This window comes from Ambystoma mexicanum, chromosome 14 (genome assembly GCF_040938575.1).
Source record: "Ambystoma mexicanum isolate Mex_15411 chromosome 14, UKY_AmexF1_1, whole genome shotgun sequence".
Taxonomy (NCBI): domain Eukaryota; kingdom Metazoa; phylum Chordata; class Amphibia; order Caudata; family Ambystomatidae; genus Ambystoma; species Ambystoma mexicanum.
Window position 1 is genome coordinate 546,483,909 of NC_090940.1, and position 26,469 is coordinate 546,510,377.

Sequence of the window (26,469 nt, forward strand, 5' to 3'; positions counted from 1 at the left end):
AAATAGTGTGTATACTGCCTACAATCAGTCGGAAGAAACTTCGCCTTTATATATTTAAAGTATAGATTGTATATTTTTATGAAGTGACAATACTCCTGATGAAAGTTCCGTATACATCGAAAGAGAACTGGAACATGTCAAGAAAATACAATGGCTAATGTAGTAACCATTGATAGAGTATAAATGTCAAGATAAGGACATCAATCTAGAGACTATTACTATAGTCCTCTAGACTACTAATCATTAGATCTACATTGATCTTTGTTTAGCCTAATAGGTCATGTTTTGTCACATATTTTATACAGTGTTTTATAATGCGAAAATTGATGAATTTGTAATTTATGTCTTTATTGAATTAAATATTACATTTGTATGAGAAATACATCTAGGTTCTTGAACTAATGCTATGCAATTTGTAGACAGTATTTCAAACAATACAAAAACAATATAATTCAATACATTCTCAGTTGTTATACCTCATCCACCAGACCAGTTGCAGTAGAAGAGTAGTACGTTGTAGAAGTTCCAGCATCCCCCTATAGCAAAGAAATATCAATAATAAAGATGTAAAGGGAAAATATAATAAAAAGTACATGCAAAGGATGGTTGATATTTTCTTAGAAGCCTGCATGCCACTTAGATTTCTGGATTGCTATGCACTTGGGCGGATTTCCAGTTATTAAAACAATACGTACTAATGAAGTCACTCATCTACATACACTTCTCAAACTACTTCCACAGCACTGCAGTGCGCCATCTTGCACTTTTTACACTCATCCCTACTAGCCACCTACCTTCCCTCCTTGCATTACAGATCCGCCTAAGCGCATGGAGACCACTCAAGTGGCATATTTGCGCGTTATCTCCTTCGAAGGATAAAATTGTGCATAACAATAATTAATATTTTGTTTGAACTTAAATACTTTGTATAATCTCATCTGAAGGATTGGTAACAAAATTACTTGAAAGGTGAGTTTGGTTGCTGTTTACTCTGGAATAGTGGTAGATGTACAATCTAGGTCCTTTAATTGTTGCATATATTCATACCATTGTGAAATATAAAATGTACATTAATATTATAAATTAGACCACATCAAGAGCAATAAAGAAAGTTTATGTGCAAGTCACTCGGCCTCACAAGGTGGATGTTGGACGTGTCTGTGGTTTCCTCCATGGTAACGGATCAGTACGTTCTACGGAAACAGAGATGGTAATTAACACATTTAACAAAATGACATATTTGTAAAAGATGCAATGTAAGTTTTTCGGGAAGGCTCACATTGCACCGAACTATTAGTGTATCCCTAAACTAGGGATACACAAACTAATCTAAAGTTAGAATTGTATAAACCACAGTACATTTACTTGTGCAGTAAAATATCAATGGAAGTATTCCACAAAAACTCCAAACTGTTCGTTAAGTTACCTGTCCACAGACAATTTCAATATATTGAATACTCATTTGGAAAACATTCTTTTCAAATTTTGTTTGATAAAAGTTTGATAAGTCAACTACATTAAAAAAAAAACTCCGCCTATACTACTACACTACTCACCTGGGTCAGCGTGTGCTGAAATTCAGTAGAATCTACATAGGGAAGAAATTTGCTATGGATTCCGGGGCAACGCTTTTTGGTGAACTTTTGACTATTCGTAAATATCTTCAGAAAAGTGCATGCTGCAGAAGTGGAATCGATTGCCCCTCACATCAGCCAAGACATTGTTGGCTCTGCCTTCAATCTCAGACACTGGAAACCAGCAGTTCGACAGCCATTTATTTACTAAATGTATATCCTACATGTTAGGTAAGAATTAGTGCAGTCCAACTGGTGTAGGACTTTACAATACTTATCTCTTGGTATTGGGTAACCCACCTTTAGGCTTGTACTACACAAGGTGGTAGAGTGACTGAGCAGCCAGGCTTATCTTAAGAGGGGTAATGTGAGCTGTAGAGCGGTACAATGAAATTGGTAAATACAGGTATCCAAATAAACACTTAAAGTTATAGTACAATATGTATTTATATATACACAAGGAAATTAGACAATCTTTAAAAAGCAGCAACTAATCGTAACATTAATCCCAAAGTTAGGATTGAACTCAACAAGAGCAATAAAGTAGGTGAGTAAACTTTTCTTATGCTAAAAATATTCCGGCACACTGAGGGACGTCATTTGAGGTCAGTATTAGCACAATTACAATATTGTATTTCAAGAAGGGAAAAGTTAAGGTTAGATCAGAACATACTTTGTAAGTAGTAAAACAGTTATATTCTCCCAGAGGCACGTAGGGAACAAGTTACTTACCTGTAACTGTTGTTCTCCAGCATGGGTCTGGCATGGATTCACATGCTCATGAATATTCCCCGTCGTCAGGCTGGGAATCCTCTGTAAAGAAAAAAAAAAACAGTATCAGTTTCGTTTCTGATCTGTCTTTCGTAGTAATAACCAATCACTGGTCTCTGCGTCATACTGACCACAGCCAATGACTGCCCTCTACCTAAGCACCGCCTCTGGCAGCCATCTTCAGATTTGGAAGCACGTGAAGTGGCAGTATGACCAAGTGAAGAGCCGCAGAGGGGTAGGCGGGAGGGTTTGCATGTGAATCCATGCCAGACCCATGCTGGAGAACAACAGTTACAGGTAAGTAACTTGTTCCTTCTCCAGCATGGGGTCTGGCATGGATTCACATGCTCATGAATAAAGAATACATAGCAGTACACACATGCACAACCAAGGGAGGTGGCAAAGGCTCAACATTAAGCATTACATCAAACTCAACATTAAGCATCTTACCTCCTCACCAGGCTCACCTCAGGCGAACAGGTTGCGCAGCACTGCTTGGCCGACCCTGGACTCCTCCCTGGAATCCAGATCGACGCAGTAGAATTTCGTGAAGGTGTGCGTCGACCTCCACGTAGCAGCCCTACATATGTCCAGCAGGGGCACACCAGAAAGGAACGCCGTGGTAGCTGCGATCGCTCTGGTGGAATGGGCTCTCGGACGGCCAGGCAGCGGTCGGTTTGCCAACCGATGACAGTACATGATACAGCCGGAGAGCCAACTGGAAATGGAAGCCTTCGAGAGAGCCTTCCCCTGATTGACAGGTACAAAGTTCACAAAGAGTTGTGACGTCTTCCGAAAACACTTCGTGCGGTCCACGTAGAACTTCAGCGCTCTAGCCACATCCAGCGAGTGCAAAGTCCTCTCAGCCGGCGACGAAGGCTACGGGAAGAACACAGGCAACACCAAGGGTTCGTTGAGATGGAAGTCCGACGGTACCTTGGGCATGAAGGAGGGGTGCGTCCTGAGCACTACCCTCGTGTCGTGAAAAGTCAAGTACGGGGCCTTGCAGGAAAGGGCCTGGATCTCTCCCACCCGTCGTGCGGAGGTGATGGCCACAAGAAACGCTGTTTTCCACGACAGAAACTTCAACGGGGCCGAGTGCAGAGGCTCAAACGGAGGTCCCATGAGCTTGGTCAGCACCACGTTGAGCTCCCACGCCGGGGCCGGAGCCTTCACCGGCGGGAACGATCTGAACAGTCCCTTCATGAACTCTTTCACCAGACGATGAGACCACAAGGACGTCCGCCCCGTGGTTCTGGTGTATCGGGAGATCGCAGCAAGATGAATCTTGATGGACGCGTGCGCCAGACCAGCTTTGGCCAGCGTCAGCAGGTACGGCAGTACCTGGGGAGCCGTAATCCGTAGAGGGTTAATCTTCTGTGCGTGGCACCAGACGGAGAACCTCTTCCATTTGTGTCCGTAGCATTTAAGAACCTCTCTGCAGTCGGCCGGTATGTCGTATCCCCCAAACTCTAGCGCTGCAGGAGCCAGGCCTGCAAGTTCAGCGATTTCGGGTCGTGGTGGAGGATGGCGCCTCCTTCCCCGGAGAGTAGATCCGCGTCCACGGCAGCTTGATTGGCGGGGACGCTGACAAGTCCAGAAGGTCCGGGAACCATATCTGCCTCGGCCACGCAGGTGCGACGAGGATCATCCTGCACCGTGACCTCTTGAGCTGGTTGACGAGCCGGATTAGCAGTGGCAAAGGAGGGAACGCGTAGAGGAACAGGCCCTCCTAGGGGAACGAGAAAGCATCGCCCATGCTCCTCGCCTGGGGAAACCTGCTGGCGAACCTCCGGCACTTGGAGTTCGTCGCCGTCGCGAACAGGTCGATCTGGGGTGTGCCCCACCATCGGAAGAGGCGATCCACTAGATCCTGCCGTAGTTCCCACTCGTGGCACGAGCGCAGCTCCCTGCTGAGTGAGTCGGCGATGGTGTTTTTTATCCCTGCCAGATGAAACGGCACCAGAAACATCCTTTGGGCGACGGCCCAATGCCACAGGTCCTGCGCCTCCTTGGACAGTGCTGGGGACCTGGTTCCGCCCTGTTTCCTGATGTAAAACATGGTGGTGGTGTTGTCGGTGAAGATCCTCACCACCTTGCCCTTGAGGGACGGAAGGAAGGACCTGAGGGCCCAGAACACTGCACGGAGCTCCAGGACGTTGATATGGAGGGACTTCTCCGTCGGGAGCCAAAGGCCTCTCGCGTGCAGATTTTCGGTGTGCGCTCCCCACCCTTCCAGGGAGGCATCCGTGGTCACTGTCTCCTGGTGGTCTGGGGTCTGGAAGTCCATGCCCGCCGTCAGATGCGCGCGGGTGCCCCACCACCGGACCGCTCGGCCGAAACTCTCGTCGAGTGTGATCCTCTCCTCGAAGCCGCTCGTCGTTTGGATCCAGCGCGCATCCAGGAACTCCTGCAACGGGCGCACCCGGAGCCTGCACATGGGAATGAGGTAGATGCAAGAAGACATCATTCCGAGGAGGGACTTGATGGACCTCACCTTGGCCGCGTCGGAAACCAACATCCGCTGTACCTTGCCCAGGATGGACCTGGTCCTTTCCTCCGACGGGGAGGCCAGAAGGGACACTGTGTCGAGCTTCGCTCCCAGAAACAGTGCGTTTTGCGCGGGTACCAGGTGGGACTTGGCGTAGTTCACGGAGAATCCCAGGTCCGTGAGAAGTTGGACGGTCCTTGCCGTGTGCTCCACGGCGAGCTCCCTCGTCTTGGCTCGGATGAGCCAGTCGTCCAGGTAGGGGTAGACGTGGATCCCCTCGCGGCGCAGCTGCGCCGCCACCGGTGCAAGGCACTTGGTGAATACCCTGGGTGCCGACCGTAGTCTGAAGGGGAGGGCTTTGAACTGGTAGTGTCGCCCTTGGACCACAAACCTGAGGAATTTTCGGTGCCCCTTTAGGATGGGAATATGGAAGTAGGCATCCTCCAAATCCAACGACGACAGGAAGTCTCCCTCCTCCAGCTGACCCAGGACGTGCTGGAGGGTGACCATCCGGAACTTCTGCGCCTTGATGAACTTGTTCAGACGTCGCAGGTCTAGGATGGGGCGCCATCCTCCCGTCTTCTTCTTCACGAGGAAGTATCTCGAGTAAACTCCAGAGCCCCGAAGCCTCTTTGGGACGAGTTCGATGGCGCCCTTCCTGAGCATCGCCCTTACCTCCAGGAGAAGCTGAGGGACGTGAAGCTCTTTCTTGGCCACAAGGGGGACGCGCGGGCACCTTCTTTAAAACTCGAGCGCGTGGCCCCGGGCTAAGGCGTCCAGCACCCAACGGTCGGTGGAGATGGACTCCCACACGCTGACGAAGCTCGCCAGCCGGCCTCCCACCGGGGTGCTTCGGTGGGGGCCCGACCCCACGGCCGGTTCAATCCTGTTTCGACGAGGCTTTGCCGCCTTGACCTCCTTGGCGACGACGGCGGGGTCCGCCAGACTTGCCTCGTCCTCTGTAGGCCTCCTGAGACGACGAGCGGGCCGCTTGACGGTAGGTGGAGAAACCGCCGCCAGAACCTTTGGAGGCGCCCTTGCCTCCGCTGCTCCGAAAGGGCGTCCGTCGTTGCTGCAGAACCCCAAGGGCCCGGGCCGTCTCAGTGTCCGCTTTAATGGCCTGAAGGGAATCGTCCACTGTTTTCCCAAACAGGTTGTTCCCATCGAACGGCATGTCCAGGACTCTGGTCTGTACGTCTTGACGGAAGTCCGTAGCCTTGAGCCATCCACGCCGCCTAAGGCACACGCCGTTGCCCAACTGGCGAAACCCAGTGTCGGCGATGTCCGTCGCAATAGTGATGGCGTGGTCCGACGCCACCTCACCTTCCTGTAGGATCTCCAGGGCATCCGCCCTCTTGTCGTCCGGTAGGAAGTCCAGCAGGGGAGCCAGTTTGTACCATAGCTCCCCGTCGTAGCGGGCCACGATAGCCAAGGCGTTGGCCGCTTTAATCGTCGTCGCTGCAGACGAGATGACCCTGCGTCCCATAGCGTCCAATTTCTTTCCCTCGCCGTCCGGTGGGGAAGTCGATGTGGAGGCCGCACCCCCCCCGCTTACTTCCTGGCCGCCGCGGAGACGACGGAGTCCGGGGTAGGCTGCGCCCGGAGGCACAGGGGGGCCGCGTCCGGGACCCGGTACTTCTTCTCGTACCGGTCTCTTCTAGCTGGCGTCGTGGAAGGGTTCTTGAGGAGGGCGAGGCCCTCATCCCAAATGTCGTCCAGTAGAGGCACCGCGAGGACAGTCTTCCTCTTGGCCTCGCGCCGTTGATAAAGGAATCCTTCCTTTTTCTTCTCCTCAGGGCAGAGTTGGAAAAGCTCGGATGCCCTGGTGATCATGGAGTGGAACGATCCAATCTCGTCGGGCGGAGAAGCCCTGGTGGGAGGTGACGACGGTAGATCCTCGTCGTCCGTGCCCGACGCTGCCGTGTCAGTCCCCGTATCATCCCCTCGGGTGGACGGGGAGGAGGGCTGGACGGGGCGCGACGGCTGAAAAGGAGGTGGAGGGTGAATCCTTCTTTTCTTGGGCGGAGGAACACCAGAAGGTCCCGGTTCAGGATCCCCCGCCGGGAGAGGTTCCTCCGTCGGCAACGGTAGTCTCGTCCTTATCTCTGAGCATAAGGACTGTATAGCCAACAAAATGGCCGCCGAGTTGTCTTGCGGCGCTGGCCGAGGGGAATCCGACAGGCGATCAGGGGCCCCGTCGGCACCCTCGACTATGTCGTCGTCACCTGCGTCGGGATCCATCCTGACGGGCCGGTCTTCTTCCACGCCAAGGCCCTGGCTTAAGACCTCGATCAGCTCTTCCTCCGAGGTTGAAGCCGAATCTACGACGACGCCCTGCCCCCCTTTTTCTTCCCCGCTGGGGATTTCACGGGGGTCCTATCGATGGGTACAAAAGAGGACTCCCTCCGAGGTGGCAGGGAGACTGAGCCCCGAGGTCGCCACCACTGGTGTAGCTTCCACAGGCTGAGCCAGGGCCACCGTGACAGCTTCGATAGAGGGCTTGGCCGGATGGATTAAGGCCTTCACCACCTTAGGTGCGCTCACCGCCTTATCCTTGAGGGGGGGACACTGCCTCGCTCCCCCTCCGATGGGGCCTTCGAGCTCGACCGGGGCCTCTCCAGGAGCTTCGCCGGGTGCTCGCCCTTCCTCTTACCCGACCCAGAGCGTTGGCTCGTGGCTGAAGGTGCCGGGGAGGGTGCGCCCTGCCTGGCGCCCGTAGAGCCCGACCGTTCGGCGCTCCCGGTGCCAGCGGACTCGCGGTGCTTGGCCTTGTGTTGGACCCCCGTCGCCGGGGCGTCCTCAAAGGTCTTAGAAGACCGCTCGGATTTCTTCCTCTTCTTCTCGCCTGACGGGCTCTTCCCTTCCAGCCAGTTGGCGAGACGTTGATGGCGGTCCTTCATGGTCCGCTCCGACATATTGCCGCAACACGCACAGTCCTTCTCCACGTGCGTCTTGTCCTCATGTAAGCAGTAGAGACAAAAGGAGTGTTCGTCCTCCTTAAAGACGTTCTGCAGCTGGCATCCAGGGCAGACCCTGAACAGCTTTCCGGGCGTCGAGCTTCCCTTCTCCTGGGCCATGTCCGGGCCTGAGAAGCTTCTGGAGTCCTCCAAAAGCGTAGCTCGACAAATTCTTCACCCTTGAGGGGCGCAGACGAATCCGACACGGGTCCCCGTTGATCGGATGGAGAGTCGGTGGAGCTTGAGGCTCTTTTGACCGAAAAAAACGAAGTTTTTGAGAAAAAACGTGAAAAAATAGCACTAACGCTCGAGAGCAATAGCACGAGGATCCCAACACATGAATGTGAGGTAAAAATCTGAAGATGGCTGCCAGAGGCGGTGCTTAGGTAGAGGGCAGTCATTGGCTGTGGTCAGTATGACGCAGAGACCAGTGATTGGTTATTACTACGAAAGACAGATCAGAAACGAAACTGATACTGTTTTTTTTTTTCTTTACCGAGGATTCCCAGCCTGACGACGGGGAATATTCATGAGCATGTGAATCCATGCCAGACCCCATGCTGGAGAAGAAGTCTTTATCCCAGCAATAATAGTGCTCAACAATTAAAACCTGTGAGGGAACACACACTGACAAAGCCAAAAGTTTCAGAAGTGGGGTCTTTAGGGAGCCAGGACATCCAAAGTCAATGGGCCAGTTCAATGTTGTGATGCACCCTTCTTAGAAAAATGTTTTAAAATAGTCAGTAGTTCAGTAGAAAATCACAGAAGCTCAAGAGAAGCCACCGCGAAGAAGCACAAGCTGGGAGGCCAGTGCAGGTGAGTTGAGGTCAACTAAAAAGGGTTTAAATTAGCACTCCCCCCAAGCTAGGAAGCACCACAATTGTCAAAAGGTAGATGCACCCCGAGCCCCACAGTACCTGTTAATTGAAGAGTTGGTTCCAGCTGGAAATGTTCCTGTTGCAGTGTAGCAGACCCTTGTTCCTGGTCCTTGGTCGTGGTGGTGAACGGGAGGACGTCTGGTGGGCTTCAGTGGCAGCACTCTCGAGAGATGGAATCTGCAGCAATGAATTCTCCGTGATTCAGCAGCCTTTTGTGGTTTTGGCGCCTTTTTATCAGCAACAAAGAAGAACAAACCGCTACGGTTAGAAGTTACTTGATGAAGATTTCCGGCTTCTGTACGGTCCTCTGGATGCCCACAAAGTTTTGGTCAGATTCGCACTTCCGAAAACAATGCACTCAATGATGGTCAAGGGTCCCCACCCATTGGGATTCTGCAGCCTTGGAAAGTCACAGCAAGTCGGGGGTCGCGCCAAAATGAAGCTTATCCTTAGGCTAGTTGGTACCACCAGCCCAAGGGTGGGGTGCCGAGTCATCGCTTGCGGGTCTTCCCAGTCGAAAACAGGGTCAGCACAGCTGCAGGGCTTCACCGGGCACTTCGCAGTCCAGGAGGGTGCTGCTGGCGTCTCTTCATGTCTTGTTCGTCAGATGTTGTCCTCCAGTGGTTGACTCTGCCTCTAGTCCCAAAAACCTCACCTTTTAAGCAAGTTTCCATTCATTCACAGCCCTAGGCTGTCATTCACACAGCAGGGTGGCTTTTCTTCCGAACAGCCAGCTGGCCAATCAGAACTGGTTTCACTCAGGCACAAATGGAGACAAAGGACAGGGACGTTTCGGGACCCTCCCTCACTTCCTGGCTTTCCAGACACACTGGAGCCTGGGCGGGATCTAGGGGTGAAGCCTGCCAAAGGCAAAATATACTAAGGACTCAACCCTGATTCAAACAGAGCAAAAGCCCAGAAGGAACTAACTGACAAGAAATAGCAAAAAAGGAAGATGGGACATTTGGGGAAAACAGTCACCCATGGGAGATGTACTGAAGCTGAGAAATCAGCCTCCAGATATATGACACAAAGGTAGTAAAAAAAGAAACCACTGCCCCCAGCCATTCAAGTTAGTTAAACAGAATGTTAGATGAGAAGTGGGATAAGGAGTTACTGGGTCACACCCCCCAGCACTCCACATACAGTGATGTGTGCTGGACTCACAAAAGAAAAAAAGGTAAGACAAAAGTCATCTTACTATTCTTGGAAACAGTAGTTCACCCAAGAAAATGTATTTAAACATTAAGAGAAGTCCAAGGGTCACTGCACAAAGGGGTCTGTGCGTCACCCTGCAAAAAAACAAATGCCTACGGAGTTTACCAGACCCCATTAAAAACAGTAACAAATGCAAAATGGTAGTAAGAAAAACACATGAGGAAGTGGGCGGGGGGGAAGCCACACTCACTCAGGAGTACATATTAAAAAGCTCTGACTTCAGCAAAAGAGTTTGGGGTCTCTAAGGTTAAAGGGAATTGGCACAGCAATGAAAATTCTCCCTAACAGACATGTTTTGGCATGGCTGACATTGGGGCAACCGAAAACGATACATGAAGGCATTTTTGGATTTTCCTTATGATCTGTTAATAAAAAAAAATGCAAAAAATTACTATTAGAAAAATGTCACAGTGAGTACATCAAACAGCACGCTCCATTGATAATAAACTAACATTAAAAAAATGCCACCCAAGGCACACACGCATTGAAAACGGGTACTATGAAATATTACATTTGGAAGCACTACTCTGTAATGTTATTTGATAGGATATGCCAATTATAACGCACCTGTACACAACTGTTTATAGGTGTGGAGGGCGTGGCTAACTAGCCATGGACTAGGTCGCATCTCTGTGCAGAGCTCCTGTGGATCCGTCTTTCATCCGTGAATTTATGCTACTAACATGCTCCTTGACGCCTGAAACAGAAGGGAAGGAAGTGGGAAAGTATATGGAGCAGGAATCCTGAAATGCAAAGCAGCCGAGTCGGCAGATCAGAAGATAATTGTATTTTCTTGCGGCGGCGGAATTGAAATGTTGTTGCCAAAATGGCGGTCAACAAAGGGAGCGGCATCGTAGCCCTGCGGATGTTGAATTGTTGCCGAACATGTGAGTGACGAGTGAGGAGGCGGACACTGATACTCGCTTTGCCCTGTTGTGTGCTGATACAAAGACACCCCGTGCTGAGACGAATGTAGCAGTGTGAGTGTGCCGAGTTGCTGGTGGGGAGGGGCCGTGGTTCGAGGTGGCGGGCCGCTGCCTAGTTTGAATGCAGGGCTCCCCGGACCAACACCGAGAGCAAGAACATTGTCTCGTGCTGCCGGAGAGACAGCGGTGCACTGACGGCAAATGAAATAGTGCCCGCGGGCGATCGCGCGGCATTGCAGCCCCCGCCCGCTTAAGGAACAGGGCGGTTGAGGAGACCGTAGAACGTGCGCTTACACGAGCAGGCAGCGGCGGAGAAAGTTAACAGCGGAATACTCGCGTGTTGCACGCGATTGGATCCCGTGTGCCCCGGGCGGCAGGGGACGCCCATGTACGGGACGCACAGAGGTGCGCACTGAGGCCGCATTGCCCGATACCAAGGATCAACTGCTAGCTCTACGGTGGGGACCGAATACAGAGTGCGTGTGGGGGTGCACAGCCTACGCTAATAACACGTTGCATTGGAGCCGCTCGGCTGGGCAAAGGCAGGAGGCTGGATGGGCTGTGCTATACACCCTATTGTTGACCCTATCTAAGGCCATGATATCGAATGAACTAAGTTTGAATGGCAAGGGATGCCGTGACCTCTGGGTAAACTGCCTAAAACAGAGCACGACAGGCAACAGAGGTGAACTATCGTTCTGCTTATGCACAAGACACTTGCACAGAAGATAGGAGTGGAAGGGGCTGATTGTGATGCTTGCAGAATAAGAATAGCCACGCACGGAGCCCTCTCTGTAGCGACGCTGTGCAAACAAACACTGTGTGCTAGTAGTATTACGTGGGGGGCTACCATCCATTGAAGTTATTATTTCAGGGGACTTGACAAATACAAACGAGAAGAAAAGCACCCCAGCAATCCAAAGAACCAGTGGAGCCACAACCCCAATACGGATCTGGAGGATTTACGAGTGAAGGGGGACGTTATGTCAATAAAAAGCTCCAGAACCAAAACCAAACAATCCACAATGGAGGCTTTCGCAAAAACGCAGAGGACCCCCACAACATCAGCGCAGAACACAGTAACGACTCCTGCGGAAATTGCCCCAGATGAAGACAAGCACCAGATCCTGGAGCCCATTACAGAACGGAGCACTAAATGGGGGTCGGCAATGGCGGATCTACGAACAGCCCTGGAGAATAAAACTGATACGGTAGGAACTGAACCCACTTTGTTAAGGCAAGATGTTAGGGCGTTGGCAGAAAGAACAAGTGGGCTGGAAGGAGTGGTTAAGACCAACACGGAGGTCAGTGCGAATAACACAAAGGAAGGGCATGTGCTAAAACAGCAGATAGTCAATCTCGAGAATCGGGTGGAAGAAGCGGAAGGAAGGGCGAGAAGAAAGAACATACGGGTGGTCGGCCTACCGGAAGGGGAAGAGGGCCAGGACCCCACAAACTATGTGGAGAACATGATCCTACAGGAGATAGGAGCAGACAAGCTGTCTCAGGGGTTCACAGTAGAATGAGCGCATTGCGCCTTAATGAGGAAGCCACGGCCTGGGGCCCGCCGAGACCGATCATCGCAAGGATCTTGAATTACAGGGATAGAGAGAAGATCCTGGAATACTTTCGCAAAGGCGGAACAATAGAGAGCATCCACCAATGTCACGGCATATCCGGACTACACGATGCTGGTGCAAAGGCAGAGATACAGCTACATGACCGTCAAAAGGAGGTTGCGTGAGGCAGGCATCAGGTACATGCTTCTGTACCCGGCTAAGATGAAAGTACTACATAAGAGCAACATGTTTTTTTTTATACCCCGGAGGAAGTGGCGACATGGCTGGACCTGCAAGGCTGCCCGGAACAAGAGGCGAACCGGGACCGGCATGGACAAGATAATTAAAGATTTTGTGCTGAGGACAGTGAGGAGGTAAGTGGGAAGATGATCCTGGTATACAGGGGAAGCGAGTCTGGTTGAACAATGATTGACATTTGAGCTTTGAGCTCTGTATAGACTGGAATATAGTGGGTAAGATACAATTGACATCTATATAGCATTAACAGTTAGCGTAAACATTTGAAAATAGGAGCGACAGGAGGGAGACCACCTACCCCGAAATATAAATAAAGTGGCCATTAGGGCGACTTCACCCTACTGAGCCCTGAGCACAGGTTTGTGCTGACAGGACTAGATGTGGGGATGCCTGAGATCCAGGAATGGAGCTGGGCAACTGTTGGGGAGGGTGTTGTTGGGCAAGGGAGGGGTGGGGGAGGGGAGGAGGCGGGGAGTTTGGTGTGTATATAGTTATGGGGAGCTTAAATTTAAACAAGAGCCTATGCAGACTAAAGAGAGGGAACTGTTTTTTGTGGGTGGGGAGGACTGGCTGGAGGGAAGAAGGGGAAGTATTAACGAACCATGGGGGAGCTTAAGATAATAACGTGGAATGTCAGAGGACTTACTAGTTATTTGAAGAGGAATACGGTCATGCTGTATTTGAGAAGGCAAAAGATAGATATTGCACTGTTACAGGAAACACATCTGACACGAGAGAAAGTAGAGCTGGTTGGGAAAAAATGGAAAGGGATTGTGGTGGGCTCATCATACTCTGCCTATGCTAGGGGAGTGCTTGTTTGGGTGGCGCCGTACGTCCCGTTTAAGCTAATCAAGGAAGTGGTAGAGACAAACGGGAGGATGGTTAAAATGAAAGGGCTGATAGAGAATAAAGAAATATGCATTGTGAATACGTATGCCCCTAACCAAAACACGGCAGCATACTTCAAGACTCTGTGCACCACCCTGGGCGTGTGTGTGTGTGGACAGTGCAGTGATTTGGGGTGGGGATTTCAATTGTGTAATAAATCCTAAGATAGACAGGTCGGATGATAGGATTGATAGGCCCACCCCAGCGGCCAGAGCATTGCGGATGCTGCTAGACCATTTTGGCTTGGTAGACGTTTGGAGAACACAACATCCCAATTAAAGACAATATTCACATTATTCGGCCCTGCAGCAGCTGCACACAAGACTTGACTAGGTCTTCGCCACTCCAGATGCGATGACAGAAAGTATCCATATTTAATATAAGGCGAGGGTCCTCTCGGATCACTCGCCCCTGGTCCTCGGATGGCAATATTGCCCCCCAAGAGCGCGGATTCCAACGTGGCGCCTCCGCGCAGAGGCACTCAGGGATCCAGTCTTTAGGGAGGACATAACAGATGAGATTATTAACTATTTTGAGGTGAATACTGGCAGTGTTGACTCGGCAGGAACACTATGGGAGGCCTTTAAGGTGGTGATGCGAGGAGTCGCCATATCCAAGTCAAAGGGATTGCAGGGTGGTGTAATAGCTGACCTGCAAAGAGCAGAGGAGGAATTAGAAAGAGCACTGGGAAGAGGCAATGCAGATACGGAACTAGTACTTAAATTACAGCAGCAGTGCGTGGAACATTGGGAAAGGCTCTGCAACCTCAATTATAAAAAGTACATAGAGAGACAGCATGCAGGGGGTGATAAAACGGGCCGGCTCCTAGCTTGGTTATACAAGAATGAAACCCCTAGACCCCGATTAGGACTATAACTAGAGAGGATGGCGAGGAAGTGGATACCCAAGAAGGAGTCAACAAGGAATTTGCGGAGTATTACAAGGGGCTATATGAGGATAGAGAGAGAAGCAGCCAAGAAGAGATAATTGAAACACTAGGAGATATAGGACTGCCCAAGAGAGGGAAGAGCTGGATGCCCCAATTACCTTAGAGGAATTGGAAGAGGTCATGAGGCAGTTGCCCACTAGCAAAACTCCAGGAGCAGACGGGTTTCCTAGTGAATTTTATAAAGTATATAGGGTGGAAGTGCTCCTCTCAATGCTAGAAATGCTTAATGAAGCGTTTGAGGTGGGACGGTTGCCGGAGTCGCTCAGAGAAGCGATCATAGTACCGCTCCCCAAGCCCAATAAGGCAGGGCATAGTTGTGGCTCCTACCGGCCCTTATCGATGCTGAACCAGGACAGTAAGATATTGACAGCCGCCTTAGCAAACAGATTGCGGAGAGTAATTGGCAAATTAATTCATCCAGATCAAACAGGCTATGTCCCGAGCAGGAACATAACTCAACCACAGGCGACTCCATCGGGTGGTCGAATGGGGGTGTAGGAGTGAAGGCGAAATGGCGATTGTGTCACTAGACGCAGTTCAAGCTTTCGACTCGGTTAAGTGGCCATGGCTGTTGGCGGCCCTAGGAGGATATGGAGTAGGGCCAGGTTATGTTAAATGGGCTAGGATGCTGTACAGTGAGCCGTTGGCCAGAGATCGAACAGGATCAGTGATATCTGAGAGATGGCAACTTAGCAGAGGCACTAGGCAGGGGTGCCCCTGGTCCCCGATGCTTTACATCTTAGCCCTGGAGCCCCTGGCAATATACCTTAGGCAACAATATGACATGATAGGTATTGAGGTAGGAGGGGAGCGACACTTAATATGCTTGTATGCAGATGATTTGTTATTATATCTAAAATACCCGGAAGAAAATCTCCAATACATTTTGGAAGTGCTGGAGAGGTATGCCAGGTTGTCCAGAATAGCGGTGAACCCCCAGAAATCTAGCATATTTCCGCTGGGTGGCTATGTGGGAACCCCTGTAGAAAGGTTGCCGGTGCTACAAATACCGTGGGCGGTGAGTTCTTTCCGCTACCTTGGGATAAACGTGTACCACACGGCAGAGGAGGAACATAAGTGTAACACCGAGATTGAGAAAATCAGGAAATTTATGAAGTTTTGGGAGAAGTTGCCCCTAGCAATGATGGGACGAGGAGCGATGCTTAAGATGGTGGTCCTACCTAGGCTTTTACATTACTTTAGCAATATTCCATATATGATACCTAAGAAGTTCTTTGTTAAACTGGGACTTCTTGTGGCCGGCAACCCGGAATAGAGTGGCGTTATGGAAGTTGCAGAACTTCTATGAAAAAGGTGGTATTAAACTGCCTAATTTCGAGGCTTATTATGTAGCTGGTCAACTGCAATATGTGACCAAGTGGCTCTCTGATGAAGAGGCTCCTGAACATAGGTTGTTTAGGCAGAACCGTACTCCATTTTACTTAAGGGAAATGATCTGGTTGCCTGAGTCAGAAATGAAGGCGCGCCCTGGGATGATGCTTGGGTGGAAAATGTGGCGTAGAGCTTGCCGGATGATGGGGGACCCATTCCCATGCTCCCCGCAGATACCGTTGGTAGTACTGGAAGGGGGAGATAAGCAGCTGAGGGTGATTATCAGGACCTAATGGGAATCGGTGGGGCTGGTTATGTTGGGGGACATTTGGCAAGAAGGGACCATTAAGGATTTTGAAGGACTTGGGGAAGTAGCGGGATTACATACAGGTCAATATGTTACGTATCACAGAATGGTGCAGAAAATTCGGAAAATGTGGCTTGAAACAATTTTGACAGAGGAACCAGATGCTATTATTGGGGCAATATATGACATATCGGAGGGGGGGGGTATGACATCTCCAGATTGTATGAGATGGTAATGACTAAGGTCGGGAAGGAATTGGTACATTTGAGATTGGAATGGGAAGCGGAGGGGGGAGCCCCGATAGAGGATGGAATGTGGGAACGTGCGTTGGGATACCACAAGAAGGTGTCAAGAAATGCCAGATTAAAACAAATACAGCTATATATATATATAACGCACAGGGCATACATGACCCCTCTGAGGATATCAAAGTTCAAAAACGTTGGGCGCCAGGCGTGCCCTATGTGCGACAAGGAGAACGCCGACATGAGACACATGTTTTGGTCATGCCCGGTAATTGAATGCTTCTGGGGCGAAGTGGCACAAAAACTAGCGGAGAAAGGGGTCACGTTTGTCATAGACACAGCCTGGGCCTGCTTGCTGGGAGGGTTCCCCAGATCACGGAAATTTAAACATGTTGGGAAATTGAAAGATTTGGCATATGTGCTTGCAAAACGAAGGATTGCTATGGGATGGAAGAAGTGTCACAAGCCACGGGTGTAGGTGTGGTGCAAGGAATTACAGAAATGGGTGGAGGCTGAAACGATGGTATGGCAAGAGATGAGCAGCATGGGTGGAGAGGAAGAAGTGGGCTCCCTGATGACATGGAAATCATTGATAGCAGAAATGTTTGGAGTAGTATCGGATCCAACAGAATTCGAGGGCAGCGAAAAAACGGTTTCTAGGTGCCACATGACAAGGGAGAGAAGATATGGGGAAGACAGGATAAACTGTCCTACTAGGTCTTATGTCGTTTGGAACTGTGCCAAGTGCAACAACGCAAAGTGCAGGGGGGGGGGAGTGCAAGGGAGTGGGGAGAGGGTAGGATGGGAAGTGATATCAGGGCAGCATTGCTCTGAGTAAGTGCAGCCAGAGCAAAGCGGTTCTGGGTAAGTGCAAGGAGGTGGGGGGAGGGGTGTAGGGGTTACAGCCCATAAGTGTGCTATAGGCCTGGCGGCAGTGCAAGGAAGACTGTTCATGTATGAGCCTGGTAACCAGTGAGACTCTTAGGGTAGCCAAGCAACCAGTCGGTACAGCAGACAGGTAAGTTAGTAAGGAAGTGAGAGAGAAGTCAGAGGAAAAAAGGAAGGCCTTGAGCTGCTTCACAAACTTGTGGTGGTCTGGCAAAAGTCTGAGAGGGGAAGGGAGGACATTACAGAGGGAGGCACCTGCAGAGGGGAGGGATCTACCCCCCACTCTCAGATTGGTGAAGCGTCTGACCATCAGCAAGTTGGATGTAGCTCAGTGAAGGGCTCAGGAAGTAAGCTATTCCGGATCAGAGTTGGATGTAGTGCGGTCCCAACCCCAGGTAGCCTTGTGGACAATGCATAGGGTCTTGAACTAGATTCTTGCAGTCACCGGGAGTCAGTGGAGAGATTTCAGGGCTGGAGAGATACAGTGCCTGGGCTTGAAGCCAAGGATAAGTCTTTCAGTACTGTTCTGGATTAGTTGCAGAGGGCAAATAGAAGAGGAAGGCAGAACGAGAATGAGGCTGTTGCAGTAGTACAGCCTGGAGAGAACCAGAGCTCTCGAGAAAGTGAGCTTCTGGGGGAAAGTGAGAAAAGGTAGAATACCTCTGAGGAGGTGCAGCTAGAATTGGTCCTTCGTGGCAAGCTCTGTGATGCGAATAGAGAAGGAGAGTGTGGAGTCGAAGACGACACCAAGGTTTTTGCCTCACAGGAAGGTGAATGTAGAGGGCCCAAGGAGGGTGGTCAGAGTGAGATATGGAAAGCGGGAGCATGGGTGCCTATGAGAAGGATCTCGTCTTACTAGCACTAGGGCAGAGATCGGTTGAGGTGCACCAATCCTGAATTGCAGATGGACACTCAGGAACGAGAGAGGGAGGCGAGGAGGCTGAAGGGAGCCTGAAAAAGAGCCAAGTGTACTTCGCATAACACTGAAATTTAGAAGAGAACGTATAGATCAAGTGGGTCATGTGCTAGTTAGAGAGATAAAAGTACATATGACGGTTGATAATGGTGTAGACTTGTTGAAGATATTAATTTGAGAATAGGGTGTACATTGAGTATAAAGCAATAGAAAGTGGCAGAGCACATAACATTGACACTAAAGAAAACAATAGCAAAAGTTGACTAACCGTTAATTAGAAGAGCAGATGAGCCGTATCAGCAAGAAAGGAAAAAGGTGGATAGATGGCGATATCCCTAGTCTATTTCAGAGATGTTTTCTTGGTAACTTCCACAGTGTTTATAAAGGCTTCCAGAAGTAGGTGTGTATGTGAATATCGGACAAGTTTGTTCACACCCACCAGGCCTCTATGATAAATTTGGACCTCCTCCATCCCGCCAGTGAAGCCCCATTGCCAGCCCACGGCCACACATGCAAATTGCCATCGATGGCCGAGGGGGATGGATGGCTGTAGATAAGGCGAGCACAATGGGACTAGAACACATTCAAAGGACACAGCCATATGTTGATGGCAGGGACAGGGTCTTCAAAGGGGATTCTGGAGACACCGGGTCTGGCCTGGCCATGTTGTCAATGGTCCCTGTGCCAAAGATTCCTTTGAGGTGTACATGGTGTTCAGCAGCTTGAGCCTTCCCACCCACCCAGCCCCCTTGCCAGTACGCAGCCACAGGTACGAACCGCCATTGATACCGCAGGGGAATGGATGTGGATGACGCAAGCGCAATAGGTCAGTATCCTTGTTGAAGTACACCAATCTTTCATGATCCTCTTAGATGTACGTGTTGTGAATTTAGAAATAATTTTGAACAACTTTTCATATCGCCTTTTTTAAAATTTATTTTTATTTGGTTTTGTAAAGTGGATGGCAATGACAAACTACAAATTGTATTGCTGCGGTCGAGCTACTGTCTGCATACATCTGCAGGATTGTCCGGAGTCACTAGTACATTTCTCAAGGCTGGCGCAAACCACACAAGCAGGTATCACTTGTCGAACACGGAATCCCAGTCTTCCATGAATCCACCATGTAAACGCATGATAGGCCACAAGCCTGTACAACCTATGCAAGAGATACAGAAATAGTGAATTTAAATTAACCCAATACCTGCATGTATTATGTTTGAAATAACTTTAAATGTAAGACATTGTGATGCTTTAAAAAATACCTTTTTGCGGGATATCACGCTATCTGCAACTTGCTCTTACTAAATACTCCTAGACCTCTATGTTCCTCTGGTACCAACTCTGTGTGTAAAGCATTTAGCCAAACAGAGGACCGGAGGCCGATCTATTGCTTCAGCTAGCTCCCACTTAAACAGCCTCCCACTTTGTCTTGAACCGGACCGCCACAAATTCCAGAAGCTCCTCAAGACGTTCTTTTTCACCTCCTCCTTCCCTTCTCACAGTCGCTGTGATTGGTGACCAGGGCCCTTATGCATCCTTCCGGGCCCTGGCCTCCCACACCCAATCGCCTCAGCCTCTGCCTACACACAGCACTTGCCTCTGCACCGACTGGCCTACGCCACTGTATGCCTGCACTTACTCACTTATTGCAGCTCAACGTTTCCTAGCACTTACTATACTTGGCACTTACATCTGCTGCTCACCCACAAGCACAGACACTCCAGCACTTACCCCCACTCCCTCTTCTCCATCTGCACTTGCACGTTCTGAATACTCGCAATGCTTAGCAGGTTTTGTAACGCTCACCTGACTCCCACGGAGGCGCTGGCCTGGTTCGTGCTGCTGTGACCCCTTCTAAGGTGATGCGCAGGGTTCGGAAGACGGGCTGGACCGGGCCCCCAAATCTGGCTTGTCTGGCTCGCAGAAGTATCCTTCTGTAGGCGAAAATAGGGGATTAACTGTCTGCGGTGTAATGCAATCAGCCTCCCACTTTCCCCTCTCACCCTCCTCGAAACCCTTCTGTGATTCCTCGTAGCGTCTCACCTTAGGGTCTGGAACGACGAGCTCTCCATCTGCTTCTGATGCAGGGGCGCGTTGGTATCCAGTTACTTCACTGGATTTTTGGATTGGTGAGAACCAAATTTGCTTGGCTTCCAGGTTAGTTTTTTGATAAGAGGTTCCCCTTGTGTCCATGCATTAATGTACTAATGCTAGTGTCTTTTTCCCCATAGGGGCCAGGGTACGGAATGCCGGGGAACAGGCACCGACCCGAGATGAGAGGTGAAATCCTTGTAGAAATCAGGTAAGTCTTTAATGAGCGTTTTTTGGTAATGTGTTTTCATTCGCTCATTAACGCTGATGTCTCTTTTTCCCCCTTAGGGGCCGGGGTCCGGAAATGCCAGGATGAGGCGCGGACCCGAAATGAAGAGGGAATGAATCAACAGGTAAGTCTTAACATGGAGATTTAGCTTTCCTTATTCCCTTCTCTCTCTCACCTTTTGTTCTGGTCTTTTTCTCCCTAGGCGCTGGGGCGTGACTGCGAATCCGGATGATCGCTGCTAAACATGGAGGCGCCCAGTAAAGGTGAGTGGAATGCAGCGCTGCAGCGATCGACGCGATGAGCTTTTAAATAAAAGTCTTCCTTTTCAGGATTGTCGGCGAGATGTCTCCGGGATGCAAATTTAGCAGGTAAGGACTTTTCCTTCTTCTGTTCTCTTCTTCTCTTCCTTTGCAGGTGATGCAGGCGTGGCAGAAGTCAGGATGCAGGAGCAGACACGGTGAGCGTCCAGCTGCTAGAAGCAGAACAACGCGAAGCACGTGTGGCTGTTCGGGTGGGGTTTAAATAGCCTTGGAAGAAGTTCCAGGTATGTATCCTTCCTCCAATCAGGTATGTATTCTTTCCCGACCACGCCCGGATGGTAAATTAGTCCCACAGGTAAAGTAGTTCCTTTCAGGCCTCAAGGAGGCCGGGATCCTGCAGCATGGTCTGCATCAGGTAAGTGCACCCAAGCACATCCATAATTAGCCTGGCGCCTATGGCGCCAGGACTGATGTCTTTTATGAGCCTGGCGCCATAGGCGCCAGGACACTGTCCAAAGGGCCCCTATATGGGGTTGCTGGGTCCTTCTTTGGGGACTGGATGTTCGTTTTCGGGGACGCAGGGCTTGAACCGGCTCCCCGGGAGCGGGCATCATGACAGGTTTGTCTTTATGCTCCAGTGTATATTTTATTTTCAATCCCATGTTCCCTACCCGTTGCCCTGTGGGTGCTTTGAAACACAATTTACTTGTTGTATAAGCGCTTAACAAATGCACAATAAATAAATTAAATAAGTAGGGATCAATTGAAAATGTGAACACCCATTCAATCAAAAACAGTTTGGGAGATGGGGGAATATTGTTTTTAACTTCAAAATGAAAGAAAGCAAATAGTTCAGACATTGATTCCAAAGATGAATATTAGGGTGTGAGATTAGAAAAAGAAATGTATTCAATTTACCAAAAAAATATTTTGTCAGTGACCCAAAGAAGTTAGAATGATATAAGGGAACAACATGCAACGTTAGCCGTCTCAGTTGTCAAACAAACAGCATATATTGAGTTAACTTTTGTTACTTGGATTACAAGGGCGAACTGTAGATCGCCGTTTGTAGAAAAGGACCATTAGCATTCACAACACGGATCTTGTAAGCAGGCTGCCCTGAACTCATGCAACAACGCATAGCAGTGGTGTGTCTTCTTCAGCAATATAGGCAACCAGTTTTCTCTGCAAGAGCAGTTCACCACAGCTGGCATAACCTCACAACGAAAGCAGGTAGACCAGGTGGAAACGTCTTCCATGTGACTGGGTTCAGGCTCCGGTGATTAAACTTCACGACTAGCATCCGATTGCTCATGGTGAATGTTCTGGCTCGTACATGTAGGGCTGAATAGTGGCCACAGTTCCTGGCTATTGAAGTACAGAATCAAAAGTGAGATAAATAGAAATGTTCTTGTTTGTATAGAGTAACAGAATTAAGTTTCACATTAAAAATAATGTTAACGGGAAAAAAAGCGAAAAACAGCCATGTTAGAAAAAACAATCTTGCAAACACAAGATTAATAGGAACAAACTTTAAAAGTTTGCAAGGACACATGTAAAGAACATGCCATGTTAAAGTAGAATTTAAATATGGTTAGGTAAAGGCATTTGTACATAATGTAAGAAATGGTAAAATAAAGAGACACTACTGAGTTAATTATCAGCAGCAAAGGTACCTGTTGTCAGTGTGTAGTGTTGGCAGATAGTTTAACAGAGCAGAAACAAGTCAGGAAGACTAATAGAAATACACTGACGCAAAGGAAAAGAAATCGTACGTTATGTGATCAGAAATGGTTTGTTTATGTTTTTCCAGGAAAGAGGCGTCTTGGCATTTCCATGGAGACACAATAGATTGCGCAGAGAGGATGTTCACATGAAACGTGCATTGGCGTTGTGAACAGGGGCGTAAGGGACTAGTGATGTCAGCTTTAGGGGCGGGTGATTTGTATTACTGTCGCAAGGGCACTTGAACTTAGGGAGATAGATCAACGGATAAGATTTCCACAAGATGGTGGTGGCCAGGCAGGCATTTTCGAATGTATGAAGGGAGTAGTCCAAAACGTTGGTATCTTTCATGGATTCACATGCTGTGAATATTTCCCGTTTTCAGGCTGGGAAACCTCGGTAACCTTAACATAGCAGTAGGCTTAAACGCCCCCTCTCCCTCACCCCCTAGAGATTGTGTCCTAGAGGTTTTGTCCCTTAGGACCCATAGAAGACGGAGATTGCAGAGTGACCTTTAGGAATCTGAAATTTCTAAAGTTGCGGAGAATGCTTTCACCTCCAAACTTCCTGCTCAAGAACGCACAAATCAAGAGCCTGCCAACCTCCCATCGATGTCTAGCGCTACAGCCCCCTTATCTTTGTGGAGCACTCGAAGTGTTGATAACAGTGATACTAGTGACATCATGGAGAATGCCCCCCACCCCTGCTGCTTTCTTATCCCTGGAAGAGTCTGAAAAAAACCTACATAGTAACATAGATCATCTTATGTTGGCCAACGCTACCCCGCAAGAGGGGGCTAGGTATACCCCTCCTCAATCAGAACCATCAGCCCAAGCTCACTGGGCCGATCTCATGGCCAGTATTGCCAAGGAGCTACATTTATGTACAAGTCCTTTCAAGCTCGACCGATTGGCAGATTCTTTAAAGAATTGGGCCGTGGACTTGCGCTCAACTAGAGTGAACGCTGATCCACAACCAAAGGAATCCCTCATCCCTACGGAGGGGTTTCAGTCATTCAAATTGGATAAGACCTGTCAAGCTAGCTCACACAATGGGCAAATAAATCAGGCCTCACAAACGGATCCCTGTAGTGGTGAACTTCCGATGTCCATCAGGTACATTATGACCACTTTCAAAAGTACTCAAACCTTCAATGGTGACATTATTGGCCCTGTTTCAGAAGAACGTGCTTCTACTCCTGAACTTGCTCAGAAATTGGATGAAGAAAAGACTAGAATCTGCGTATCAGAAAGTCTCATATGCCCAAAATAGAGGACATGAATACTGACGACTTTGTCATGGACCAGAGAAACTTTGTCATCACCAATATTAGAAGGGGCGATGTTAAGGAGTCTAGAGAAGCCTTGCGGTATAAGGTCCTAGCATGGCTAAAACAAAAGAACTGGGCCGGAGGTGGTCTGACTATCGGACCTGAAGATTCTCCATAGGCTGGACCTCAAAGACTGGTGTTTGCAATCTAATAATCACTGTGTCTTAGTGGGATGTGGCTCTAGCACTTTACCTGCATTCCTAAAACAGTGTAAATACCTTCCTAGAGGGTCCTCTAGCTGTAATTTAATTCCTTCATGCTCCCTGGTGGTTAGGGAGACTCCTCCATGTTTCTTTAGCTCTTTGTTTTACGCATTGTGTATCCCTTATCTCTGCCATTCACCATTTTCTTATAGTGTTGCTTTGCGTTGGTATTTTGGTTCCACATACCTTGCGGTTTCATTTCGTGTTTCTTGTAAGCTTTTGCTTGTATGTCTTGTTTGATGTTGTGTTGGCGCCCTTAAGCCTTCAGGTACCTCGGTGCGCAATATAAATGATTAAAAATAAACAAACCTATAGCGTTTTCCTAGGGAAAACTTCGACACAGAGTGTCCTATCGACGTCCTTTTTGGGTGCTTTGGCTGCACCACTAGGACACCACATTGAGCTGCGTGTGAAACTGGGCCCTGAGGAAAACAAAGTCCCTGGATTGCGTCAGACAAGATTTCGCGAAGTTGATCTCAAAGCCCAGCCACTGTAACAGGAACATTGCAGCGTGGAGCGACTGATGTGCTTCGAGTAGACTCTCCCCGGACCAACCAATCGTCCTGGTACGGGTAAACAGGATGCCCCTCCCAGCGGAGGAAGGCCGCCACCGGAGTCAGGCACTTTGTGAAGGTCCTGGCAGCGGACTTGAGGCCAAACGGAAGAACCCAAAACTCGTAATGGTCGTCACCCACCATGAACCTTAGGAACTTGCAATGTTTGGGAAGCATCCAGATGTGAAAATAGGTGTCCGCGGTCTAACGACGCCAAGAATTCTCCTGGCTGAACCGAGCGCATGATGTCCTGTAACATCAGCATCTTGAACTTTAGGCGCTGTAGATTCTTGTTTAACGGCCGAAGGTCCAGAATCGGGCGGCATTTTCCATTTGGATTCTTGATAACAAAATACTGGGAGTACACCCCCAGTCCTCGTTCTGACAACGGGACCGGTTTGATTGCCCCCTTTCCCCAACATCAGACATAACTCCTGACGCAAGATTGACAGATGTGGACGTGACACCTTCACTGGAGGGATAGGGAGTTGTGGGCGCCGAAACTCAGAGTGGCCATAGCATACTGCATCCAACATCCATCTGTCCATCGTAAGTAAGTCCCACTCATTGACATGGCGTGCCACCCTGCCCCCTAATTGACTGCCGAAATGGCAGTCATTAATCAGGCTTGGACTGCTGGCCCTTACCAGCTGAGGCCGCCGGACCCCTCTTCCGTTGTACTTGAAAGTCTTTGGTCCTCTGTGCGGACTGCAAAGAACGCCAGAAGCCTTGGTAGGATTACCCGGGGTGACCGTAGCCCCTGTCACAGGAACCCGAAAACCTGGCATTCCCAGAGGCTCCACGAAATGTACGAAAGGGGCGAAAAGAGCATCCACTCTGAAGTGTGCCCAGAGACCTTGCAGTATCAGAGTCTTCCTTCATCCCTTTCAATGCCTCGTCAATCTTTGCACCGAACAGTTGCTCCCCCTCGCATGACATGTCTACCACTTTGTGTTGCACCTCAGGCTGGAAGTCAGTGCAGCGTAGCCAGGCCTGCCGACGGAGCACCACACCATTGTTGATTTGCTTGAACCCCGACACCGCCAGTTCCACCGCAATGTTAATGCTGTGGTTGGAGGCTTCCTCTCCCTCCCGAACCAGCAGCATGGCCTCCTTCCTCGGTTGCTCCGACAGATGATCCAAGAGTGGGTCCAACCGGTGCCACTTCTCCCCGTCATAACGAGCCATTATGGCCAAAGAGTTGGGCGCCTTGACCACCGTAAGCATCTTCTTGCTGAAGGCATCCTGCTTCCGGGCCTCATTTTTCGTGGGGTGTCACACACTTGTGCCGATTTCTTGCCTTCCGACCCGCCGACACCACCGTGGGTTGGGAACGCGAGGCACTAGGGTGAATCTTCTGCTACCTTAAACATCTTCTCTATGTAGCCCTTGACCGCCGGCTCTGAGAACGGATGGTGAATCGTGCGCAGCCCCTCAAGCCACACGTGGTCCAAAATGGGGACAGAGGAGACCGATTTCAGCCTTTTCCCCATGTGATCAAACAGAAAACAGTCCTTGCGCTCTTCCTGTTGAGTTTTTTTTTATTTGATTGTTAATTTGTATGGCGCCTATATACAAAGTGTTTCAAAGCGCTTCAAGGAGGGAGGTAGGGAACATGGGAGAAAACAATTGCATTCTTACAAGTCCTTGAAAACAATTAATGAGAAAAATAACTATCATAATCAGCCGGACGACATTTCAGATAGTGCAAGTGCAGGAACAATTGGGGAGAAGAGGTGAAGGGAAAAAGGGGACAAATTAGCAAGGCCAAACTCCTGACAAGCCCTAGCCATCAACGCATGAAAAGCGCCGATATCTTCCGGTGGAGAGGGCTGAGCCGGGCTGCTCAAGGGGATCCACCTCGGGATCAGTGTCCCAGGTATTCGCCCGACTGTGCGAATCCACACACTCCCCTTC

General features: G+C 49.5%; 1 protein-coding gene across 7 annotated transcripts in view; it reads right to left on the minus strand.

Annotated features, from left to right (window-relative positions):
- The window catches only part of ATXN3 (ataxin 3), a 616,356-nt gene that overhangs the window by 232,402 nt on the left and 357,485 nt on the right, over positions 1–26,469 (minus strand). The gene's annotated exons all lie outside the window — the stretch shown is intronic.